Source organism: Macrobrachium nipponense, chromosome 4, assembly GCF_015104395.2.
Source record: "Macrobrachium nipponense isolate FS-2020 chromosome 4, ASM1510439v2, whole genome shotgun sequence".
Lineage (NCBI taxonomy): Eukaryota > Metazoa > Arthropoda > Malacostraca > Decapoda > Palaemonidae > Macrobrachium > Macrobrachium nipponense.
Genome location: NC_061100.1, coordinates 72,245,325 through 72,262,124, shown reverse-complemented (window position 1 = coordinate 72,262,124; position 16,800 = coordinate 72,245,325). Strand labels below are relative to the sequence as shown.

General features: G+C 40.1%; 1 protein-coding gene and 1 pseudogene across 1 annotated transcript in view; one reads left to right on the top strand and one right to left on the bottom strand.

Annotated features, from left to right (window-relative positions):
- Nucleotides 1–16,800, top strand: part of LOC135210947 (exosome complex component RRP4-like) — a 602,376-nt gene that overhangs the window by 110,830 nt on the left and 474,746 nt on the right.
- The window catches only part of LOC135210649 (lysine-specific demethylase 7B-like), a 111,833-nt pseudogene continuing 97,085 nt past the window's right edge, over nucleotides 2,053–16,800 (bottom strand).

Sequence of the window (16,800 nt, the reverse complement as noted above, 5' to 3'; positions counted from 1 at the left end):
AAATCACAGTAAACCAATTATTTTTAAAGATGGTTCTGCTTTTAATAACAAGTTAGGTACCCTCAAAAACCATCTCCTCTTATTATTCACAAACCTAGGGCAACCAAGAATTCTAAAACTTGTTGCCTTTTTGCACTCAATATCAATTACCTTTACATCACCCACTAACAATCAATCTAAAAGAATATCCCACTGTGATTTTAGGCTAATTTCAATTACATTTCCATTAAGAAGTATAAATGCTAATAAAAGCTTATTTCTAGAGTTTAAACCCTAAATACGCCCCAAATCATGGTCTCAAAACACTTTAATTTCATCTGAAACTTACCTTAATATATTACCCTAAAAAAGGAAATGGTTGACATAAAAATAGTCCAGTATTACCTAATGGGTGTTTGCCACACAAGTGCATTTCAGTACGATATACTAATGTTACCCTACACTTATTCATTGGCTGCAGTTATTTTAAATAGCGCTCACAGTATGGCAAAACCAAGTAACGAATGGTACGGTAAACTTAACGACTGACGTTTTCTTTGCCTTTGTCAGGAAGGTAAACTTCATATGTCACAAAAGTCATATAACAAAAGTACAAGTCAATAAAATAAAGAAAATGTATGTACTGTAAGCAGATCTGTGAAAAATTCCTAGATGCAAATTAGATTCCAATGAGAATTTTGGAAATCCAGAAACACAAATGCACGAGGTATGACTGTCTGCTTATTGTGTATATTAAATCTACAATACTATCTGTTTCACACCTACACACAAATTTCTGGACCTTAACCCATCTCTAAACATATAAGCATCAAACCTGACTTTTCCAACTACCAAAATGAATGCTGAAAGCTTAGCCCTTAATTTGCTGCGTATACTGATGGCCAAAAAAGTATAAGTTTTCTCCTTTTAATGTTTTCCTTGCTCATCAAAAATCTAGCAACAGACACATTGGGAAACTGAAGTGTAACCAGTGTTGCCATCTACTAATATTATTTTCCATTAAACTAAGTAAACTAAGTACTAAAAATTACTGCCTTTTGAATATACTGTAATAGCTGACATAATTGTAGTTTGTTCCCAAATTCAACAAAGCTGTTTTTCCCCCCAGATAGGTTATGAAAATAAATCAAGATAAAGTGATTCAATATATACTAAGGTGACAACACTGCCTGTAACCTTGGGAAGATTTCACATATAAACACTCACTCAAACTTATCGCTCATATGCCACTACTTTGACTGGGTAGCTGCTTACTTGGTTACTTCCTTTTAATGCTGATGTAAACTACTTTCATTGGGTACCATAACTCCCATTTACTATTCATATATTACAATCCCAAGCATGTATTATAAATATATATATACATAATCAAATTCACCTTTATCCTTTCTCCCATAGAATCTATATGGCAATTTCCACAAAGCAACTTCTTGCTTCATTTCTGGTCACCCTAAACTTGATTTTCCATTCCAAATTTTCAACATTCCTAACAACCTTCTCCATAATTCCTGCTGTCAACTTTTGCAAGTAACTTATTGGTATCAGTAAACAAGGATATAGATCTGCCCTTCTCTGGTCTTGAGATTCACTGACTTGATGTGTGTTCATCTGTGGAACTTGAGTTGCTTGCATTTTGAAGAGGAGGTTCTTCAGAAGTTTGTCTAAGCTCCTATTTGTGACCTTTCTCGCCAAGCCCATATGAATCCTTTTATGAAGACAATCTACTGGATCTTACACTATAGATGGTTTTTTGTTTTTGGGGTGGGAGGGAGGGTTAGGAGGCTTTTTGCACTTTGAGGCAAGTCAGTAAGACTCATGTGTTCTCTGGTAGAGTCATAAATGCTAAGGAATGAACTCAGTAACGCAAATGACTTAGAAGCAAAGACAAATTTCAGCCAGCCAGGCACATATAAGAGGATCTGCCATGTGGATTGCTGTTTACAGAATCCACTGAAATAGCTTATTCCCTTCACAGATCACACTGACAAAAAGGGAATTGTGGACTACCAATTATATACACATGATAGAAATTTTAAACCAACAAAAATTTCCTTAAAGTTTATTAAGCAACTTACTTTTAGAAACACCTTTAAGATTCGGCGATCCTAGGGATGTACTTGGCTGCGATTCTAAACTTCGTTGTTTCTTTCTGTGATAAGCTCTTTTTGCAACCTGCAAAAATATTTTGCATGATTAAGGAAACAATAATTACATAAATATTTAGACATTCCATATAGTATACTGATGCAACGTAAATTCAGTTGAAAAACAGTACATTAATTAAGTGAATGAAGTAAAGCAGTGAAAGAGGTGCCAATACTTCTATAACCCATAAACTCACTAATAGAAACTTTTACACAGGCTAAAACCATGAATCAGCAATCTCAGGACTTCAGTTCTGCTTGTAACTTCAAGGGAAAATGTATGTCTCTGTCACATGAAGTCTTTTTGTAAATTTGCTTGTGAATATACCATGGGGTTGCTGTTCATTTTTGTTCTTGTCTTTTACGATATATGTCGGTTGTAAATGTAATTTTCACAAAGAAAGTGCAAAGATTTATATTAGGAAAAAAACATGTAAAAATAAAGTTACTGAATCTTTATTCTGGTAAATTTACGTAAATATTTTTCAACAAATATGCTAAGAATTTGTTACTGATTTTATTTCTTATCTGTTTTGATATTGTGTAAGCATTAATTATAATTTTACAAAATAAAATAAAATTATTTATTAGAAAAAAACATATAAGTTGGTAAAATTTATGATTGTCTTGTAAAAGAGGCCCCACAAAGTACAGTACCATTAATCTGAATAAAACATTCAAAGAAATTCAAGAGAAACATTTAAGAGAAATTTATATTACCTGTATATAATGCTAACAGTAATTTTGGATTTAAATGTAAAAAATATTATGCTCAAGTTTTCACCTCAGGTACAGACTCTTCATAAAAATTTTTTGTTCAAAATATAATAAACATTTTGTAGACAAGCTTAAGTTATATAAAGTGTTACCTACTTCATATAATTTATCTTTCAGGATATCATACCAACATATCATAAAAGTCCTACCGAATTTAAATATACAGTAAACGGCTTTAAAACAGAAAGTAATCACGTCCTGTCTTAAAGGTGGTAAGAAAGTAACTGTCGGGCTTAAAGGTGGTAAGAAAGTAACTGTCGGGTCACGGGACGCCAAGGGCATTCTGGGTACTACATACCCCATGAACTGGTATAGGTGCCAAAAATCCCTGGATCTCACAAGTTTATTAATAATTCTACCGGTTTCCGGCTTATTCCATAAAATCTTTAAAAATGAACCTAAAACCATGACTTTCTGGGAAAAATAGAGTGCAGGGCTGGAGAGTAAATAAAAAATTTTGACCATAACAAAGAACATATAGGTATATAAATTTATTAAAAACTCAATGGCATGAAAGATCTAGCCTAAACATTTAATTTGATGTATAATAGTAATACATTGCACCAATTTATTCGGTGGTAATCAGTAATTAACTTTGACCGCTAATTACTCAAAATTAACATCGGGCAGGTTAGACCACTTTCGCACTATATGCCTTACATAGCAAGCTTGTTAAAATATAAGTTGTGAAGCAAACTGTAAAGCTTACAGGTAAATTTTGTCTTCTTGCTGCTGCTTGTTCTAATCCTTTCTCTACGGCTTGTCTTCTAACTCCTTGTCTCATGGGACGTTCTGGTCGAGGGCCTGATACACGCACTCTAGCCTTTGGATTCCAAGCCTCATCTTCTTTCTTCTTACCTCTAGGCTTAAACACTGGGAAATCTTCATCATCAGAGATGTCTAATGATGGATAAACTGTAAAAGCAACAAAAATATTAACTAATTAAGCAACATTTTAAAGTAAACAGTAGCTCAGCAAGTATGATATATATTCCCACTGATTCATGTTATTAGAAAAATGTAGTCCTTAAAGAACTGGACTTGCTCCCATTTGTTCTTTGACATGGCTGAAATATAGCAACCTTGTGTACTTAGCCATCAATATCTGAGAAAACACTTTTAATAATGTCAATTTATGATTATATATGGAAAGTTCTGCTAAAGATTATAGACTTTCCCTTCTAACGTGGACTCATTCACATACTGGCTTATTTGCGGATTTTTCTATGGACTGTATATACCCATTATTCACATAAAATTCGCCTATTTGCTGTATGTTTCACTGAGAAATATTCACAAATTACTGTATTTTCATATAATCTTCACGAATAAATGCACTTATTGTGAAAAACTATTAAAATGGTCAGTTCTATGCATTCTAAAGGGGGTTTTAAGTGGTATTTGCAGATTTTAGCTATTTGCAGGGAGGAGGGTCTGGTACCTCTCTCCCGCGAATACAGGGGTCCTAAGTTTGAGATACCTTTGCATATTCAATGCTACCTAAAAGATTGTCTGAAAATTATATGGTAACCAATTTTTAAAAGTTTTTCAACACAAACCCATTGCCTAAAATTTACCACATTTTGTGGAAATGCTCTAGCCTTATCAATGTGCTGAGAGATCCATGGGTATCAAACAGCCAAATATATAACTTCTGATTTGTTGTTGTTGGGAGCGTGGTTAGGAGGCAGAACTCTTTATCATAATAGGTTTGTATGCAAAAGTTGAAAGAAACATTTTCACCACAAATTCATCATAATAATAGGGTGAATTGCTGATTTGGAGGGAGAAAATGGAACTGTTGATACCCTAAATTCAGCTGATTTACATAGTTTGGTAACCAAATAAAAAGCTTCAAAGTTCAAACTAAGAAACAGCCTCCTGACCTGTTCATGCAAAATGGAAACCATGTTAAGTGAGATAACTCTACACACCTGTATTTCTGAAATGGAAACCTAGATAAGTAATATTATCTTGATGAAATTGTAAGTTGCACACATTAAATTATGAGCATGTATATTTCTTTTAAGAGGCAAATAATACCTGTCTGGCTAAGGATGTTGACATGATCTCTGTAGTCCTAGTGAAGAATCCATGTTGAATGCGGATCCACAGGTTCTAACAGCAGGGACCAATATTATTTTTATTCTTACAAAGCCAAAAGAGTGGAATAGTGGCATTAATCACATCAATATACCTTTCACTGCATAAACCACACTAAATTCCATTTGTATTTAAAAAAAACAATAAGGATAGACACAAAATTTTGGGGTTAATGTTTCTGCTTCTGCTTAAAAACCTCAACTTCTGAGCCTTCATAGGTAACTTATGGGAGTGAAGATCTATCATTTCTACAATCTTGTAGAATATGCAAAAGAGCTTCTCCTAATGAAAGGAAGTTGTGGGGAGGTCCATTAGTAAAGCTAGAGGGATAGTGAACCATGCCATTGCAGCCAAACGGGTGCCATCAAACTTCATATAAAAAAAAAAAAAAAACAGCAGTTTAGATTTTCTGTACAGCTTGTCTGATCAAGCCAATATATGTGGGAAAGGCATCCCAAGGACACATGGATGCATCTAATTTCCAAGCCCTAGGATAAAGAATGGCAGAAAGACTACCTTTAGTCCTTGGAAACGATCATGTTACTCCTTCTCTTAAAAATAACTACCCTAATAGTTTAGTAGAAGTCTGGCACATGAGTTAGCCATCCTTGTGTGACACACTCATGAAGACAAATTTATGAGGATGGCATAATCAACAACACTCCCTAGCTAAGGAGAGGTAAACCATGCATGCTAACATCAAGGGGCAATGCAGACCATGCATAAATGTGTGCACAAGGTCACAGCCAGGACACGCATGTGGTTCAATCTTCCACACAAATGAAACTATCCTCATTCTCACAACAAATAAAATCAGTCACAACCATTCATTTCAGATAAAACAGAAAACGGCTTCAACAGAAAAGCTGGCTAAAGAAAACTGATAGTCGAGTGATTGAGTAAGAGCCCCTGTCACCCACCTGAAGCTGCTAAACTACCAAACTTAAACGACTGGAGCCGCTTTCACCAGAGGTAATCTTCATCAATAAATGTCTTGGTTTATATTCTTATTGGAACTGTTAAATTTAAGAGTGCAAAACCTGAACCTTGTTTTCACATCTTCTTTGTTGTTTACATAAAGAAAAATTCTAAGCTAAAGAAATTCAGGGGTTGGTGTATTCTACACTTACTGGAGGAATGACAAGCATGTAATATTTACAGTTCCTAAACAGTGGCAATAACAAAAGAATTCAGTGCATCCTCACTATTACTGTCGTTTTCTGCTAAAGCAAACTCTAGAATAGCACCATATTCTGGATTTTATCATTACTCCATAAAAACAACAGATTTCTTTGCAATTTGTACTAAACATTCATGAAGTTTATACATACAGTGCTTTAGATATGCTTATAACATTTTTATAAGGGATTTTACATAAAAAAGTGTATGTGTAATATTCCATAAACATTTTCCTAGCCTGTAAGTATAAGTTCATATCCGTTCAACCAAACTATAGTAGGGTAGCTAGGGATAACCAATCACTCTTAAGTAAATTAGTCATGTGTAACATAAATTCATATTTACATGGACTATTTATTTAGTCTGTTAATATGATATTGTTATTTTACAATAAAGTTTTGTACATACTTACCTGGCAGATATATACTTAGCTTACGTCTCTGACGTCACGACAGAATTCAAAAACTCGCGGCAAATGCGACAGGTAGGTCAGGTGATCTACCCCACCCGCCGCTGGGTGGCAGGTGTATGAACCAATCCCCCTTTCCAGTCATAATTTTTCTTCCACCTGTCTCCTGAGGGGAGGCTGGGAGGGCCATCAATCGTATATCTGCCAGGTAAGTATGTACAAAACTTTATTGTAAAATAACAATATCATTTTTTGTACATGAACTTTCCTGCCAGATATATACTTAGCTGATTGACACCCTTGGTGGAGGGAAAAAGACAGAGGTAACAAGGAAAAAGGGGAAACAACATCTGTTGTAGGATACTAACAAACCTTGGTTCTTACCTGATAAGGCTGAAGACTTCATAGTTACTGTCTATTAGTCTGCAAAGCCTGAAGAGCTACAGCGCAAAGGGCGTGACCTACAGCTGAAAAGACTCTTTGGGGTCTACGAAGGGATTTGATATCCACTTACTCAGTAGAATCCAAGTCGGATCATGTCAATGGGGATTCGCCCTCTTAAATGACAGAGCCTGACCACTACCAATGCAGGGAGCTCTAGCACAAACAGATCACCTAACCATTCTAAATGTTAGCAATACGAATAGAAAGAGATGCCTACCCGCATCCTCTTTCAAACAACCATAAAAAACACAACACAAATAGGGGAAAAAATTTACAAAGGATATGCTTTTAGCTCCCTGCCCCAGCACCGAATCCGCCGATACATACGGGCCTAACGCGAAGCACTTCTCGTAAGTAATCTTGACGTCTCTAAGGTAGTGGTTCGCGAATACTGAATTGCATCTCCAGAATGTTGCTTTCATCAGATTCTGGAGTGACATATTCTTGTTGAAAGCCCAAGGACGTCGCAATGGCTCGTACCTCGTGAGCCTTGACTTTCAAAAGCTTGAAGTGATCCTCACCGCAAGCCAAATGTGCTTCCTTCACGAGGCTTCTAATAAAGAAGGACAAAGCATTTTTAGACAATGGTCTACTGGGATCCTTAACAGAGCACCAAAGTCTGTCCTTAATGCCCTTAAGAGACTTCTTTCGCTGGAGGTAGTATCTTAAAGTCCTCACAGAGCAAAGAGTTCTTTCTGGCTCTTCCCCATACCAGGGGAGCTAAGCCTGGAACCTCAAAACTCCTTGGCCAAGGATTTGAGGGGTTCTCGTTCTTAGCTAGAAAAGAAGGAAGGAAGGAACAAATCACGGAATCTCCTTTGAAACCTACCCTTCCTTCTAGAGCATGAAGCTCACTAACTCTTTTGGGCAGATGCTAAAGCCAAAAGAAACAGAGCCTTCTTCGTAAGATCCTTGAAAGAAGATGACTGGGGAGGGTTCGAACTTCGAGGACCTCAGGAAACGAAGAACCACATCCAGGTTCCAGCTCGGAATTTGAGACGAGGGTTTCTTGCAAGTTTCAAAAGATCTTAGCAGATCATGTAGATCTTTGTTGTTGGAGATATCTAAATTCCTGTGCCTAAAAACAGCTGTTAACATGCTCCGATATCCTTTTGATGTCGAACTGCAAGACCGCATTTTTCCCTGAGAAAAACCAGGAAATCTGCGATTTGGGTCACAGAGGTACTGGAAGAGGAAAGCTTCTGGTTTCTGCACCAACGGCGAAAGACGTCCCACTTCGACTGGTAGACACTAAGGGTAGAGGGCCTTCTAGCTGATGCGATAGCCTTATCGCTGCCTTAGCTGAAAACCCCTTCGCTCTGACAAGACTTTTGACAGTCGAAAGCCAATCAGATTGAGAGCGGGGAGGTTTCTGTGATACCTGTCGAAGTGGGGTTGTCTGAGCAGATCTACTCTTTGTGGAAGAGCTCTTGGAAAGTCCACTAGCCATTCCAGTACCTCTGTGAACCAATCTTGGGCCGGCCAGAATGGAGCTACCAGCGTCATCCTTGTCGCTTCCGAGGCCGCAAACTTTCTGAGTGTTTGACTCAGAATCTTGAATGGAGGAAAAGCATAGACGTCCAGACCTCTCCAGTCTAGAAGGAAGCATCGACTGACACTGCTCCTGGGTCCGAGATCGGGGAGCAGTAGAGGTCTATTCTCTTGTTCTTTGCTGTCGCAAAAAGGTCGATATGAGGTCTGCCCCATAACCTCCACAGGTCCTGGAAAACTTCTGAGTGCAGAGTCCACTCCGAGGGGAGCACTTGATTCCTCCTGCTCAGGAGATCGGCTCTGACATTCCTTCTCCCTGTACGAACCTGGTGAGGAGAACGATCTTCCTTGCCTGAGACCACAACAGCAAGTCCTTCGCTGTTTCGTACAGGGAGAAAGAGTGTGTCCCCCCCTGCTTTCTTATGTAAGCCAAGGCTGTGGTGTTGTCCGAGTTGACCTGAACTATAGCATTTCGGACGTGGGGCTCGAAGGCTTTTAACGCCAACCACACTGCCATCAACTCTTTGTTGTTGATGTGCCAGGACACCTGTTCCCCCTCCCAGGTGCCTGACACTTTCTCTTGACCCTAGGGTCGCACCCCAACCCGTCTCCGACGCGTCGGAAAACAATACTTGGTTCGGGTTTGGCATGTACAGAGACAGACCTTCTGCAAATCGGAGAGGATCTGTCCACCACATAAGGTCCTTCTTGATTCCTTTTGATATCCTGAAGGAGAATTCCAGGTCTAGATAGAGACACCTCCAGTTCCGGTAAAGGAAGAATTGGAGAGGTCTGAGATGCAACTTCCTAGAGAAACGAATTGCTCCAGCGAGGAAAGTGTCCCCAACAGACTCATCCACTCCCTCGCTGTGCATGCATCTTTCTCTATGAAGGTCGTTAGTTTCTCTTGGCAACGAGCAATCCTCTCTGGTGACGGATATGCCCGAAAATCCGGAGAACCATCCGAATCCCCAGATATATCAGCTCTTGACTGGGGATTAATTGTGACTTCTGGAAGTTTACCAGAAGCCAACGAACTTGCTAAAGTCAGTGTCTTTTGTAGGTCCTCCAGACATCTTTCTTGTGAGCTTGCTCTGATCAGCCAATCGTCTAGATAGAGAGACAGCCTCACTCCCTCCAAATGTAGCCACTGCGCTACATTCTTCATTAAACCCGTGAAAATCTTGAGGGGCTGTCGAAAGGCCGAAGCACAAGGCCCTGAATTGGAAGATCTTCCCTCCCATCATGAATCTTAGAAAACTTCCGTGAAGAAGGATGGATAGGCACATGGAAGTAAGCGTCCTGAAGATCTAGGGACACCATCCAGTCCCTGGACGAAGAGCCGCCAACACTGAAGAAGTTGTCTCCATGGCGAACTTCCTTTTTTCTACGAAGACATTCAGGGCGCTTACATCCAGAACCGGTCTCCATCCTCCTGAGCTCTTGGGAACTAGGAACAGTCTGTTGTAAAAAACCCGCAGAATGAGGATCTTTCACTAGTTCTATCGCCTCCTTCTCCAGCATAAGATCTACTGCTAGAGAGAGGGCTTGATTCATGATGGGGTCCTTGTACTTGGCTACCAACTCCCTCGGAGTCGTCGTCAACGGTGGTCTTGCATAAGAAGGGAATGAGGTAGCCTTTGCGGACAATCGAGAGTGACCAGGTTTTGTTTCCGCCCCTTTCTGGGCCCAGACGTCGGCAAACTTCAGAAGTCTGGCACCCACTGATGTCTGGAGGACTTGAATCCTACTTCTTCCCTCTGATGGATCTAGAGAAGGTCTTCCCTCGTTTAGTGGTCTAGATTCCTCTAGAGGAAGAAGCTCTGGCAGGAGGGACTCCTCGAAAGGGCTCCTGCCTAACTGGAGTCTCTCTCTTGGTTTTAGCTTGGAAAGAAGAGTGAGGCTTCCTGGTAGACTGGCTAGCATGTCCTGTGTAGCCTTAGCTGAAAGGGCACAAGAAACATCCTGAACGATCTTCTTAGGGAAGAGTTGAGGAGAGAGCTGAGAATACAGGAGAGAGGCTCTCTGAGCATGCGATACTGATTTCGTCAGGAACGAACAGTACACAGATCTCTTCTTGATCACTCCCGCTCCAAAAAGTGAAGCTACTTCACTCGATCCATCCCTCACTGCCTTGTCCATACACGTGAGAACACTGATAAGATCCTCAGGAGAAATGGAATCCGGGGTCTGCGTCTTCTGGCCAAAACGCCCAAAGACCAGTCTAGGAAGTTAAACACCTCCAGGACTCGGAACATTCCCTTCAACAGGTTGGTCAAGCTCATTCATCCCCCATGTCGTCTTAGCAGACATGAGGGCAGAGCGTCGAGAGGAATCCACCAGTGAAGAGAAGTCCGAGTCTGCCGAGGATGGAAGAACGAGGCCCAAGGGTTCTCCCGATTCATACCAGAATCCTAGTTTCCCAGTGAGCTTAGAAGGAGGGAAAGAGAACACCGTCTTCCCTTTCTCTTCCTTCGAAAGAAGCCACTCACCAAAAACCTCTAAGCGCTTCTTCATAGAGATTGCAGGCTTCATCCTGACACAGGATGAAACCTTCGAAGTTTCGAAGTCGAAAATAACGAAAGAGGCGAGGGCGGGGCGACAGGAGAAAGGGCGTCTCCAAATTCCTGAAGCAACAGGTCCGTCAACCGCTTGTATGAAGAAACGGAGGAATCTTTAGGAATTTATTTCTTCTTCCGAGGGATCCTGTTCTTCTTCCGCCGAAGATCCTTCACGATCCTTACGATGAAAGGCTGTCTTGTCCTCAGCCGAGAGTCCATCCTTGGAAGAACGTCTGGAAGAACTCTGACATCTAACCGGGGAAGTTATAACTTCCGTTGAGCTTCTGCCTGAAAACTCCTTCTTGTCAGGATGAGGGCGCATTCTAGCTCTTGGCGCCTAACGAACGCAGGGCGAAAATCTGGCGAAGAGCGCCTATCAGGCGAAGAGCGCCTATTAGGCGAAGAGCGTCTATCAGGCGAAGAGCGCCTATTAGGCGAAAAGCGTCTATCAGGCTCCTGGCGCCTGTCTAAAGGAGAGCGGCTGCCTGGCGAAGAGCGCCTGTCATGCGGGAAGCGATTATCAGGCTCTTGGCGCCTGCTGCGAGGAGAGCGAATCTCTGCGACGAGCGCCTACCAGGCGAGAAGCGTCTGACAGAATCCCGGCACCTAACTCGAGGAGAGCGAAAATCGGGAGAAGAGCGCCTTGAAGGAGAAGAGCGCCTACCAGGCTCTTGGTGCCTGCTAAGCGAAGGGCGGCTGACAGGAGAAGAGCGCCTGTCTACCAAAGGGCGTCTGGTCACAGGAGAGCGAAAGCCTGAAGGAGAGCGGCTACCATGAGAAAAACGCCTACCAGGCTCCTGGCGTCTGCCAGCGGGAGAGATCCTGTCTCGAGACGAGCGCCTGTCAGGAGAGGCTCGTCTACGGGAAGCATGCCCCTTGTCCGACGGAGAAACGATGTCCGCAGGAGAGCGCCTGTCCTTTGAAGAGCGCCTCGTACTACGATCCACTCCTGGAGAGAGGGCGGTTACTGACGAATAGCGTAAGCCTGGAGAAGAGCGCCTGGACTTCTTTACCGGGAGCGAGACGTCCTTCCTACGACCAGCGGTCACAATCAAGGAGCAGCCAGAGCCGTAATCTGCGCCTGCAGACTAGCCAACACACGTGTAGGAGACTTAACAAAGTCCTTCACGGGAGACGCAGCTCGATCCTTATTAGGAGAGCGAAACTCCAAAGAAATCCTCGGTTTCTTGACATCCAATGCAGGATCTTCCGAAAAAACTTCAGGGCTGGAGGGGAGAGCGGAAGAAGCCTGCCAGGCTCTCTTCGATGGCCGAGAAGCTTCCGAGGAGCTCCAACCACGTTTGGGCGAAGGAGAAGGCGAAGACGAGAAGCATTGCCGTAAGACTTCTCTCTTGGCGCGATCCAAGGTAGCCTGGGATCGAACATCAGGCGCTACCGAGGGGACGCCTGACCGGTGGGGGTTCTCCCTAACCTTCCTGCGGCTTTCGACTTTCCTCCTCCACTGGGTCTGGGAGTCTGGAAGAGGTCTAGGCCTAGAAGCATTAGGGAGCCGATCAGACGCACCCTCCACTGCACTGGGGAGATCACTGCACAAATTGCTATCACTCTTACCTTCTAGCACTTTAATTTTCAGCTCCATGCTGCGAATAGTGGCTCTCATAGTGTCCACCTCCGAAGGCGCATCTTCGGGTATTCGGTGCAGGAAGCAGGGGCTGAAACTGGTAAAGGCGCTACGTCTACAACAGGGTTATCAACTTCAAACTCGCTAGCGCGAGACCTACTAGAACTCCTAGATGAAGCTTTCCTAACCTTGTCCTTCTCAAGCTTTCTTACATAAGAAGAAAGCGCCTTCCATTCTTCTTCATTCAAATTACCACATTCATTACAAGGGTTAATAAATGAGCAGTCATTCCCCCTACACCTCATGCATACTGTGTGAGGGTCTACCGCAGCTTTCGGTAGCCTCACCTTACAATCGGTAACAGAACAAACTCTGAACATAGTTGATTTCTTAATTTCCAAATCAGACATAATGAAATTCCAAGAATAATCAAAAGAATAATCCAAAACCGGTCCACAAATTGCAAATGCCAAGCTAAGGAGCAGGTACTTCACCAAAAGTCCGATGAAACAATCCAGGGCGAAAACGAGTAATAATTCAAAATCGAGAGGTATCGACAACAGATGTAGTCGACACCAGCGACAGAAAAATTATGACTGGAAAGGGGGATTGGTTCATACACCTGCCACAGCGGCGGGTGGGGTAGATCACCTGACCTACCTGTCGCATTTGCCGCGAGTTTTGAATTCTGTCGTGACGTAAGCTAAGTATATATCTGGCAGGAAAGTTCATGTACAAAAGTATGTTTTACACTGATTCCAGAGTGCTAGGCTTGGATGAACAAACCATTTTTCTTGTCTGGTAACATACATGCATATTAGTTCCATAGGGGTATACCTGGCTAGCCTGGGCTAACTAACTATTCCTACAAATAACACTTTTTTTTAGCTAGCTGGCTCAAGTTCATTTCAATTCCAGACAGATAGGTAAAGTTAACAAAAGCCAGGCAATCTTGCTGTAATGGGCAGTACTCTATTTTTTTTTTCCTGAGATCAATTGTAATAGGCAGTACTCTACTTTTTAAGAGATCAATTGTAATGGCCAGTACTCTACTTTTTCAGAGATCAACTGCAATGTAGTATTTCATTTACTATACTTAGTGGTGTAAATATTTGATTTAGTTAAAATTTTTATGAATTAAACAATTCATATACATCGTAAGTCTAATAAAACCATTCTTTGTAGGTAAAAGCTACAGAGAAAATAAGAACAGAATAGAATAGAAAATAGAATTTAGGCCAAAAGGCCAAGAACTGGGACCTATGAGGCCATTCAGCATTGAAACAAAAATTTCAGCATTGAAACAAAAATTGTCTGTAAAATGTTTGAAAAGTGTATACCAAGAGGAAAACTTCGCAGTTGCACTATGAATCAATTATTAGGAGAGTGAAAAATAAGACGGAGGAAAGATAATATGAACAGAGCTACAGTAAATTGAATGAAAGGGGTCCCGTTAGGGGCAAAAGGGATGTGTGAAGCAATGCCTACAATGCATTGCATCGAGGTGCATTGAACAAATTAATAGGACTGCAAGAGGTACACTAAACAAATTAATAGGTATCTCCTTACCATAATCTTCATCTTGATGAACTTTACTCATGTTTTCCTCATCGTTATATCGTCTTCTAGGTTTTGGTTGGCGCGACATAGATGAGGTCAGTTTTCTGGATGGTGCTCGTCCCCCCGGAACTACACGACTCATGCTTAGCATTCCCGCAATAGCTTCTCTAGTTGATGGTGAGGCTCTACCACTTTCACTGCTAAAATAAAATAAATTTACCTTACAAACAGTGGCAATTGTTATTTATAACCATGGCAGATTAAAGATGAACAAAACTCCATAGAAATTTATCAAAGCAGTAGTGAAGTAAATATACAGTATTACCTTTTGTGACTACATAATATTCTAATTAACAGATAGAATAATTTTTCTTAAACATATTTTTTGAGAATACATATGATTATACTAAACCACAGTGAATTAATTGCTTACTTATAGTAATAATTTGGAGCTTCAAACTTTTGTGTAAGAAGTATTTCAGAATAAATGCACATTTTTTCCAAGTTTCGAAAACATTCTCGTTACTAAACAACTCCTCCGTATGATGAATGAAAATTACAGAATTAATTGTAAATAAAGTATGCTGTTTTCAGCATTATTTGCATGTCTGTGTGCAGTTCCCTTCCATTCTATAGACACTACTCCCTGTAGAAGTTACTCTCTACAGTGTACTTAGTATAGGTCATTCTAGGCATGTCTCAAGGTTCTATGCAGCTTTCCTTTATCTACCATAGCATTACCTTTTGTCTCTACTTTTAATCCATTTAATCATTTAATTTAAGCCATTAAAAATTTGAAATTAACCTCAGTAGTGTAATCCTTTAATTTAGGTTTTTAAAAGTTTGAAATTAACCTCAGTAGTCTAATTAAACTACTTTACAATAATAAGAATGACATCAACCAATGCTCCCCTCAAGAAAACTCCATTGTTACTATAAAAAAAAAATTGATATGAAAATGCAAGTATAAATAAATTCAAAATATACAAGATGTTGTAACATGAAATTCTGGTTCTGTCTTGTAATTGAACTCATCTTGTAATACAGTTTAAACAAAAAATTTGGTGTGCAACAGTACTGCAAAGTATCACCAATAAAATTGTCGTCAAATTAAAATCTGCATTCGAAAAAAAAGATCAGGAATGAGTTTATAAATTACACAACTTTGTACACATTGAAGGGACAATGTGCTAGTGGTGAACAAGTGTTTCAACTTAATGGGTTCATTAATAAAGGCAAATATGGAATGAGAAGATGAAAAATTTGATCAATAAATACTGAAATACATGGTTCATTCTAATTCCAGTGTATATACATACTCAAAGTTAGCAGAGAATTAAAATGAAACTGAAATCACTAATTCATCACTTGTTAAGTTGTAAAAATCCTCTCACTGGCAATGAAAATCTTCACATACATAACCAAATGTGAATTCTCAAGAAAATCCCTTGTCAAACAAGTAAAAAATAGGAAGAAAAGAACTGTAGCTTGCATGATTAAAGAATTAAATCCTGTAATATTAACCAACAACAGTAGCAGATCAGAGATCTTTCACCAGTAAAGCAAACATCAAACTGAAACGCTTACAAGCAGGGCTGCCAGCCAGCAGATAATTTTCTCTTGATTAAGAAATGAAGTGTCTAGAGGTCCAATGACCATGAATTTGAGCTAATTATACATACTGGGATTGTTATGAAGCAAACACTTGCTGTAAGATACATGGAAAACTATGCCCAATAAATATTTTGATATCACTATGATAGTTTTATTGTAAGAAACATTGGTGGATGTCATTACTATTGTAAATTAGTTTTAATAGACAAATTGTGTTCATCCTGCCAGAAACAAATGTTTGCAGCAAAAGCTTGTATGGTCTGAATAGACTGAGATGGGAACAAATGGTTCAAATTCCACTATCCAATTAAAGGACATTTTTATTATAAATAGTTTTGTATGTACCCAGTAATTATATAGCTATAGTTTTCCACATATGGCAGCCCAAATTCAAACTTTGCGGATAGCACTTTGATTGCTCAGTGTAGGTATTACAGTGCTGCACACCAATGGCAATATTAAGAATGACTGAGCTAATCATCTCATTTCGTTTTAGGCATAATGTCCATCAGAGGGGAGGAGGAGGGCCTCTGATCATGTAATTACGACAATTCTCCCCTTTTACTAATATGATCCCTGTCCAACTAATGAACTTTTAATATTCCATAGAGCTATTAGCTCTTAGGATTAATCTATTCTAAAGACACTGTCCAACTAATGACCTTTTAATATTCCATAGAGCTATTGGCTCTTAGGATTAATCTATTCTAAAGACACAGTCCTTATTCAAGCTATGTATATAAGTAATTAATTTTTATTGAAAAAAATATTTCTATTAACCCTTAAACGCCGACTGGACGTATTTTACGTCGACATTTTTTGTCTCTCGGGTGCCGACTGGACGTATTTTACGTCGACATACAAAAGTTTTTTTTTTAAATTCGCGGAAAAATACTTTTAGGCCTACCAGCCGAAAACTCTTGAATCACGCGCCTT